This window comes from Nansenia antarctica (assembly GCF_963989245.1).
Source record: "Nansenia antarctica genome assembly, chromosome: 16".
Lineage (NCBI taxonomy): Eukaryota > Metazoa > Chordata > Actinopteri > Argentiniformes > Microstomatidae > Nansenia > Nansenia antarctica.
The window spans coordinates 5360465-5369691 of record NC_137686.1 but is presented as its reverse complement, the minus strand read 5'-3'; the positions used below and the strand labels follow the sequence as shown (position 1 = coordinate 5369691).

At 42.2% G+C, this 9227-nt stretch overlaps 1 long non-coding RNA gene across 1 annotated transcript; it reads left to right on the top strand.

The window, feature by feature from the left end:
• Positions 1–3186: 3186 nt before the first annotated feature.
• LOC308171459 lies at positions 3187–4336 on the top strand. The gene is made up of 4 exons (XR_013937827.1): positions 3187–3271; positions 3457–3940; positions 4028–4149; positions 4251–4336. It is a non-coding gene; the product is annotated as an uncharacterized lncRNA (long non-coding RNA).
• Positions 4337–9227: the final 4891 nt, after the last annotated feature.

The following is a 9227-nucleotide window of genomic DNA, read 5'->3' as shown; positions in this document are numbered from 1 at the left end:
GGAGTGAAACAGAAGAGGTTGTTGATGTGAGAATACACACAGTTCAGCTTGTCTTTTAAATACCACTATGTCTATTGTTTGATGTGATTTAGTAAGTGGGTTAAAACAACACCAATATATGACCTGTCTCCCATGTCACTATTATTCAGTGTAACAGCAGTAAGGAAGACATCATAGGTCAACTCCAGGCAAGCCTGCAGGAGAAGGAGGAGGATCTTCAAACCCTCAACAACCTGCTGTTTAGTCATGAAGACGCCATCCACGTAAGATCAATCTGTCCATCTCACATCAATCTAAATGGCTTCAGTTGCCCATGGTGTCCATATGTGAATGTTGTTGTTGTCTTTCATAGGCTCTTGAGAATGACCTGGCCGACCAGAAGATCAAGTGCGACTCAGAGATGATGGTAATGAAACAGCCATTTTTCTCTTTTGAGCTGTCCCGGTATAAATAGAGAGTGTGTGCTTATGAAGAACTGCATTGATCTTTCTCTCTTTGTCCCTCAGGGGCTTCAGGAGCTTCAGGACGCTCTGGAACAGTCCAGGGAGGAGATGAAAGTGATGAGCGTTGTTCTGGCAGAGAAGGACATCAAACTGACGGAGCAGAAGGCCACCATCCAGACACTCAACTGTCAACTGAAAGAGCTGGAGGCCACCGTCAACTGTCAACTGAAGGACAAACTTCCACAGGTAACAATCTACCCATCACAACCCTTATCTGTGATCGACCTGCTGAGGAACAGTGGCGCAGGACAAGGCAGCGGGGACCAGGAGGCAAACGATGCTGACCACCAACGCTCCTCCCTCATCCACCTGCAGGTCAGACATGTCTCCTTTTTAGAATGTGTTACTACAGTATGTATACAGTATGTTGGTTGGAATACAAACAAATTGCTGAATGTCATTGTTCATTCAAGATGAAGCCATGAATTCTATATGCGCAGCAAAAAAATGGGCGATCCAATGTAAAACACAAGTGGTAATGTTGTTGATCTTACTGTTCAGGAGATGCAGGACAGGGTGGAGCGATCCACAGAGGAGGTTTCATTAAAGGATTTCCTGCTGGCTGAGAGAGAGTTTCAACTGATGGTGGACCAGGCGCTGAGAGACACCATTCAGACGCTCAAGCGCAAACTACAGGAGAAAGATGGACAGTTACAGGTAAAACACACACACACACACACACCTACAAACACACACACACACACACACACACACGCACCAACAAACAATCACACACACACCAACAAACACACACACACACACACACACCAACAAATACACACTCTCTCTCACACACACACACACACACACACACACACACACACACACACACACACTTTGAGCCACACTTAACTAATATGATTCTAAAGACATTACATTTGCCTGCCAACCATCTCATGATCTAGCTGGCGTTGGAGAAGGACTCCCCTCAGAATGACAAGTGGAGTGAAACAGAAGAGGTTGTTGATGTGAGAATACACACAGTTCAGCTTGTCTTTTAAATACCACTATGTCTATTGTTTGATGTGATTTAATAAGTGGGTTAAAACAACACCAATATATGACCTGTCTCCCATGTCACTATTATTCAGTGTAACAGCAGTAAGGAAGACATCATAGGTCAACTCCAGGCAAGCCTGCAGGAGAAGGAGGAGGATCTTCAAACCCACAACAACCTGCTGTTTAGTCATGAAGACGCCATCCACGTAAGATCAATCTGTCCATCTCACATCAATCTAAATGGCTTCAGTTGCCCATGGTGTCCATATGTGAATGTTGTTGTTGTCTTTCATAGACTCTTGAGAATGACCTGGCCGACCAGAAGATCAAGTGCGACTCAGAGATGATGGTAACAATCTACCCATCACAACCCTTATCTAAAACAAGTAAATATGTTTGGACATGTTTGTCAACATACATACATGTTACAAGTGATCTCTTCTTTCAAAGGTGTACACATGTTCAGACAGTACCACTCCTCACCAGCAGGAGTCAGTGTTACTGCAGCAGCTGAGAGAGTTAGAGGACACCTCTGAGGTGAGCTCCAAAGTTCTCTCTTCCGGTAACTTTTCATTCTGGATAAAAATCCAGCTCTAGGAGTGTAGCCTAATACAGTAGTAGAGTGTAGCTTAACACATTTGGAAGTAATATTTGAATGTCAACAGAGTTAGTACAATAGTAGCCTAATGGCTCCCAAACAATTGTTCTCTTTGGTCACAGAAGGTGATCGTGCCAAGAGAGAAGCCCTAGCAGTGCACCAAGACACTAGGAACACTATAAAACAGAGACAACCAGTGTCATAATAAAACGTTTATGAATAAACATCTGTCTTCATTGACAGGTTTCTCCATCACTCTCCTTTTATAGAGGGGCACTATCTGTGGGGGACAACATGTTTAGTGTACCCTTGTTTTGTTTTGTTATTTTCCAGAGAGCCAGAGAAGAAATGCCCTCAGTGACTGAGGAAAAGTTTAGGGAGATTGATCAGCTCCATAGATCTCTACGGGAGACCCAAATGAACCCTCCTCCTACCCAGGACAACCTTCTTTCCCACATCCAAGATGCTATCAATGTAGGTTGAAACCCTTTAAACCTACATAAGAGTCAAGACCGAGATGATTCTTGTCCCTACATCTGGCCTGCTCGTGACAAATCTGAAGACCCAAATATTGATTCATTCACACGAAATCAAGACATAGCATGTTAAAGATGACGGTATGAATGTGACTTTATAACTCCTTCCCAGAGTGCCAAGGATGAGATCCTCACTGCGGTTAAAGGGAAAGAGAACGACAACTCCTCAAATCTGTCTCTACAACTGTCTAACTGTCAACTTGAAATAGAGAGGTTGCAAGGTCAAGCTGAGAAAAGCAACCAAAGTGTTGACCGACTGGAACTGAAACTCAAGGAGATGGAAGACATGGTTCAAACCCCTGAAAAACATCTGGAGGATAATCATCTGACTGAAGAGAAGCTACAGGGTCAGACTGAGGACAGCAACAGCAAGGTGGAGCAGCTGGAACTGAGACTGGAGGAAACAGAGGCCATGTTGGCTCAGCCCACAATAGACAAGGATAGGTGTGACAGGTGTCTCCATATCATGCAGAGAGAGAATGGGAGCCTGCTGGACAGAGTGGGGGCCAGTGAAAGCTTCAACGAGACCCTGCAGAGCCAGCTGGATATCGGATCTAGTTTCACCCCCTCCTCTGTCACAGTGGACAAAGAGCCTGAGGATGACCGATGCATGGCAAAAATGAATCAGAACCTAGGTGCAACCTTTACAGCAATTACAGGAACAACATTTTGTTATCAAATCCCTTAGTTGAATGTTATGTCAGTAACTACGGTAACAATGTTTGGTTTCATTGGTGTCCTGCTCCTGACGGTGGACCCAAAGCAGTGCTCATTTATGCAGACTGATAATACTGCATTTCGTACTGTGTTGGTTGTAAAGCGATGCCCTCTGGAGCGCTGGAGGAGCTCCTGGGGCTGGTGCAGCAGCAACAGGAGAGCCTCCAGGAGAGCCTCCTGGCTCAAGGACAGCTGGAGAACCACAGAGCTCAGATGCCAACCCAGCACCAGCCAGGTAAGTCAGAGACAGGCCCAGACCTGCCAGGTAAGTCACACAGTTAGGCACATCTTTTTGCACCACTAAACACATGTTTATTGTACGTTTTTATTGCACTCTGGAGCTGCTACACCTCCAACTAGATTGATTATGTAACTTATCATCAAGTAGACCCAACAGACTTAATTGGAGCTTTTTTTGCAGGATTCCAAGAATGTTTTGTGGAGGCCTCTGAGTTCACCCAGCTCCAGACAGACTACAACACACTGAGGGAGGAGAGAGAGAGACTGAGAGATGACCTCACGTATGCAGTGGACAAGAACGGGGCCTTACAGAGTGCCCTCTCCTCCACACAGGAAGAGATCAACAGGTAGGTAGAACCACAGGTAGAAATACAAACCTTTTCCTTGGCTTCTATGTTAAAATGTGTTATTAGGAGATGTTGTTTCTATCTAAGGTTGAAAGGAGAAACGGATGCCTACCAGAAGCAGCTTGCCCACAGCCATGAGCTCCTCAAGATGTTGCCTGTGGAGAAGCAGGAATCCAAACAGTTGAAGGCTCCTACAGTCAGCCCTACAGGTAAGGACCATGCTCTCCCTGCAGTCATTCCTTATAAATGTTTTTAAAAAACACTACTGATTCTATTAAACTCATAATGGCTTCTTTCTTTCTCATTGTAGACTCCGCAGACAATCCCAAGTTGAGTCAACTCAGCTCTGAGATCCAGAAGATAAAAGCTCAGCTCACTGATAAGGACGTGCTGCAGATGAAACACACAGAGGGAAAACCTCTGGAGATTATCAACATCAACTATGTAGAGTGCAGAGCTTCCTCAGATACAAGTAAGGACAATGGGATGTGTCTGTCATAAGGAGTCAGTGTTGGGGAAACACCTCATACTGTTGCTCTTGAAAATCTTGTAACTCTTATGAACTAACACTGAGAACTGTACAATGGTTTGGATAAAGATAGAATTTTTTTGTTACAGCAGGGAGAAGAGACCATGCTAAGAAAGACAATAACAACATGTCACAAAGCAGCCAGAGCATGGATGACCCATCTTCAATAAACAGTAGTCTGTCCACGCTATGCTCTGAGAAGACTCTCCACGTCACTGCCCAGAATGATGACTACATCACCCACCAGAGGCTGATAGCAGAGTCGAAGACACTGTCTGACAAGATGGTCAAGTTAATACAGGAGTTCAGCGATAACTCCCATCCTGAGTCACAGTCAACAGTGAGTCCACCTCAAGCACTGCTGTAACACTGTCCAAGATATTACTGTGTTACATTACTGTGACGCTATTATGACTTAATCACCACACATGCTATGATATACTGTACGTAAGCAAAGTCAAATCTGCCGTTATCTTTATTTAGTGAAGTGAATTTTTTTAGAAGCCTGGGAAAGGAGACATTGTTCCTGTCACAGTGTGTGCAGTGATCAGTCAAATAGAACAGCAAAGTGGTTTTGCTGTTGTATATTATTTAAGCACGGTGGAATGCACCTTTCAACCAATCAGACTGTGCCAATCAGAGTGGTGGGATCTAACTGATGTATAACGGTGATGTGTGATCAGAGTGGTCAGATCTAACTGATGTATAACTGTGATGTGTGCACAGTTAACCAGGCTCTGCCTGCTGTAGTGGATCCTGTTGCTGACTTTGATCCCTCACTCTAATTCAGTTGGACCAGTTTATCAAGCACCTCTCATGTCATCTTCTGAAGCTTCAAGGAAGTTCTCATCTAATGAGTGACTCTGGGAACAATGGGCAAACCAAAGAGGTAAAGAATAATGTACCTCAGTAACAGTGGAGGCTCCTCCATAGAGGTGGAGGAGGCCTGGCCTCCCCAATAATTTGAGAGAAGAGAGAGAGATTTTAAAAAGCAATAATTATATTTTTTATCAGACACACAACATACAATTCAGAACAATACTTCATCCATTTCTAATATTTATCCTGCAGAACAGCACTCATACACGCGTGTGGCGGAAAAAGGTACTACACGGAGGCCAGGCCTCCTGTCGGAAAGTGGTTTCTCATAGAAGTCAATGTAATGCAAATTTTTTCATGGCAATATGTGATTGGCCAAATCACTGAAAATGGGTGGGCACAGGAGGCCTGGCCTCCGTGTAGTACCTTTTTCCGCCACACGCGTATGAGTGCTGTTCTGCAGGATAAATATTAGAAATGGATGAAGTATTGTTTGTTGTGTGTCTGATTGACATAGTGTTTGAGTGCTTTTGACATGTCATTGATTGTATGTAGTATGTTGTGGTGAATGTTGTGAGCCTGAGCAGAAGGGACAATAGCTGCTGCAGGCGGACCAGAGATTCATGCCAATTGTTTTGTTTATTTGATGACCCATTGTGCAGGCAATAAAAGCTGCTTCATCCACCATCCTGAGAGTGTCCCAATCCCTTCAGTACCGCCAAACACAAATGAATAATTTTTAACAAAGACAGATAAGAAGAACAGGGAACATTCCATCGCGAGTGAAGCGAGCAAGCGGAAAAAAAATTGGCCTCCTCAATTCTGGAAGTCACCAGCCTCCACTGCTCAGTACCAGTTATAGTTTAAATAATATGCATTGCAAGAAAAGTGACGTCACCATGTTTTTTTTGTGCGTGTGTTTACTGAATGTTTTTGTGCCAGTGAAGAGTCATTTGCTTTTCTTCTTCTTAGGAAAACCTGAAATTGAAAAAAGAAAATGAGAGGTTGAGAAGGGAGCGTTCTCAATATAAGAAGAATCTTTCGGAGGCTCTCAAAGCACTGCAAATAGCGAACAGGACAAAACTGGACTCGTTGTTTAAGGCACATTAATTGGACATTCGGTATACAAGTAAGTAAACCACTGTTCTGTCAAGATTAAATATATAACCCCATGTACTATTCGATTAAAGATTTTGCACATTCAGCTGAATTGACGAGAAAAGCTGCTCACCTATACCATCCTCCTGTCTCTGCAGAGTCCTTCAAAGGGAAAGATGAAAGATCATCTCCTCCAACAGAGAAGGGCAGTAAAACTTCCCTCTTCACCAGGATGAAGAGAACAGCCTCCAGCCTGTTCTATTGCTGTGGAACAAACAAATGATAATCACCAGCGATTATCCGTAATAAAAAATAATTAGATTTATTTGATCTCCATTCTTTATTGCAATAATAATTTAGTTAATTATTTTGTAACAAGATCAAAGAGCAAGTAAATATGGACAATTGTGATTTAACATTGGCAGCCTACAGATTTTAAATGCAAAGTTCTGTACTTGACCTTCCGTGGTTATTGTTGGGAATTTGTATTAAAATAACTAGAAGTGATAAATCATGTACTATGTGCTCATTTAAATAATATGTGACTGAGGTCAGTTGAGAACAATAGGAAGGTCTCGCAATTAGCCAAAAGAGAGGTTCTGTTTTTGAGCGACAAGAAGAAGACAAGCTCCTGACTAAAAGAAAGTTTTATGATTCAAACCGCCTGTAAATTACTTATTTTTACCTATGTGCTAACAACCATTTTACACCTGCTGTTATGAAATTCTATTTTTCTGTACTGATTTTATACTTTCATAACTAATGATTAATGATAAGTCTATTCTTCTATACTATATTTTAACTTGTTAATCGAATCCTAAGTCATAGGACTGTGTAACTTCAACAGTTATGTTTTCACAAGCTATTCTGATAAGAACATAGCCTACTGACCTAGTCATGACCCCAGGGAATGGGTTTGATGATCAAATAACTGGCCAATCAGTGCTTTAGAACGCACATAGAATATACCCAAGGTAACTGTATAAACATTTCTGTACATCCTAAAAACATAACTGTGTGCATATGCTTACCTGTTTCTTAAATACATAGCTGTGTGTGCATATGTGATTAACGAGCCCCAGACAGGGGGTGTGACCGCAGAGGGACACAGAGGGAGGCCAGAAGAAGAAGATAACACACAGTACACTCTCGCACCCACACAGAGAGGAGTTGAAGGCCACATAACTAACTAAAACACTTGCTCACAGCTGCAACAGATTTTATGCTGACAATTAAAAAACTACCAGATAGGGGGGGAGGGACAGCCCAGCCCCAAATGTTAAATCAAATGTATAAAGGACTATGTACCATCCTAAACAGGGTTCTTGTTTGGTGAAGCTTCTGCAGTTAACCTATTGACGGCTAGCTGATACTGGCCTGCGGAGGTGAAACTAGATGGGACCACTTTTCCATGAACTATTATTGCTTGCTGATGTGCTTGAATAAATATTCTCTTAATGAACAGTTCAGTAGGGGTGCCTAATATTTGATTGGATCATTTTATCTTAAGAAGTTATATCAAGGACGTCTCGTTGAGATTAAACGAACTCGCTTGTAAGTGACGACTCAATTAAATCAATTCTGGAGAAGTTGATCGCCTTACAAAATTGGTGATGCAAGGAGGAGTGGGCGAGGCTGGGTTGGGACTGAGCACTTCCACGGTACCAAGACAAAACAGGTGAGCAGAGCCATTTAATGAAATCTGCTTAGGTAGACAATAGTGTTTTAGGTGGAAGTGCTGGGCCTGAATCGTGTGTCAAACCCATTCTGATCTGTGTCTGTGAAGATCCGTCACAAAGTAAGGATACTAATTAATTAAATTGACAAATGAATTAAATTGACATTCTATAAATTATTGAACACCACTGTCTGATATAAGCACATCTTGTATTAACGTGTAATAGACCCGCCGAGGTCTAAGGAAGGGACAGTAGCTAAGTCCTAGATATAAAGGGGTAACCAGACCTCAGGAAAGGACACTGTAGTCCTGGATATTAAGGGGTAACCAGACCTCAGGAAGGGACACCGTCCGGGATATTAACAACCTGTCATGGTACTACTGTCATTAACAACCTGACATGGTACTACTGTCATTAACAACCTGACATGGTACTACTGTCATTAACAACCTGACATGGTACTACTGTCAATAACAACCTGACATGGTACTACTGTCATTAACAACCTGACATGGTACTACTGTCATTAACAACCTGACATGGTACTACTGTCATTAACAACCTGACATGGTACTACTGTCATTAACAACCTGACATGGTACTACTGTCATTAACAACCTGACATGGTACTACTGTCATTAACCTGACATGGTACTACTGTCATTAACAAGGACTGACATGATACTACTGTCATTAACAACCTGACACTATGTGTGTGTGTGTGTGTGTGTGTGTGTGTGTGTGTGTGTGTGTGTGTGTGTATGTATATCTATATCTACTAAATATATATATATATATATATATATATATATATATATATATAGTATATATTTTATACATTTGCAGTTGATAGTTTGTTGGCTGTGATTATCTATACAAGCCTATCAAAATAAAATGTTTTATAAGCTGCTTGTCACCTGATGCTGATTGTAAATACTGTTAAGAATATTTTCTGATGTTACCTTCATTTCCCCTCCTCAGCTCCTCCACTTGACTGTCAGTGTGGTGTGACCTGGCTTTCAAGGAGGTAAGCTCAATGGCTTGTGCTGAAAAGAAACATTGTAGAGGCCTGAGTCAACCAAAACTGTAAACCAGGTTTCCAAGGTAAGTCAAATATATTGTGTTTTTAACACACTAACTATACCTTCATTTCCTCTCCTCT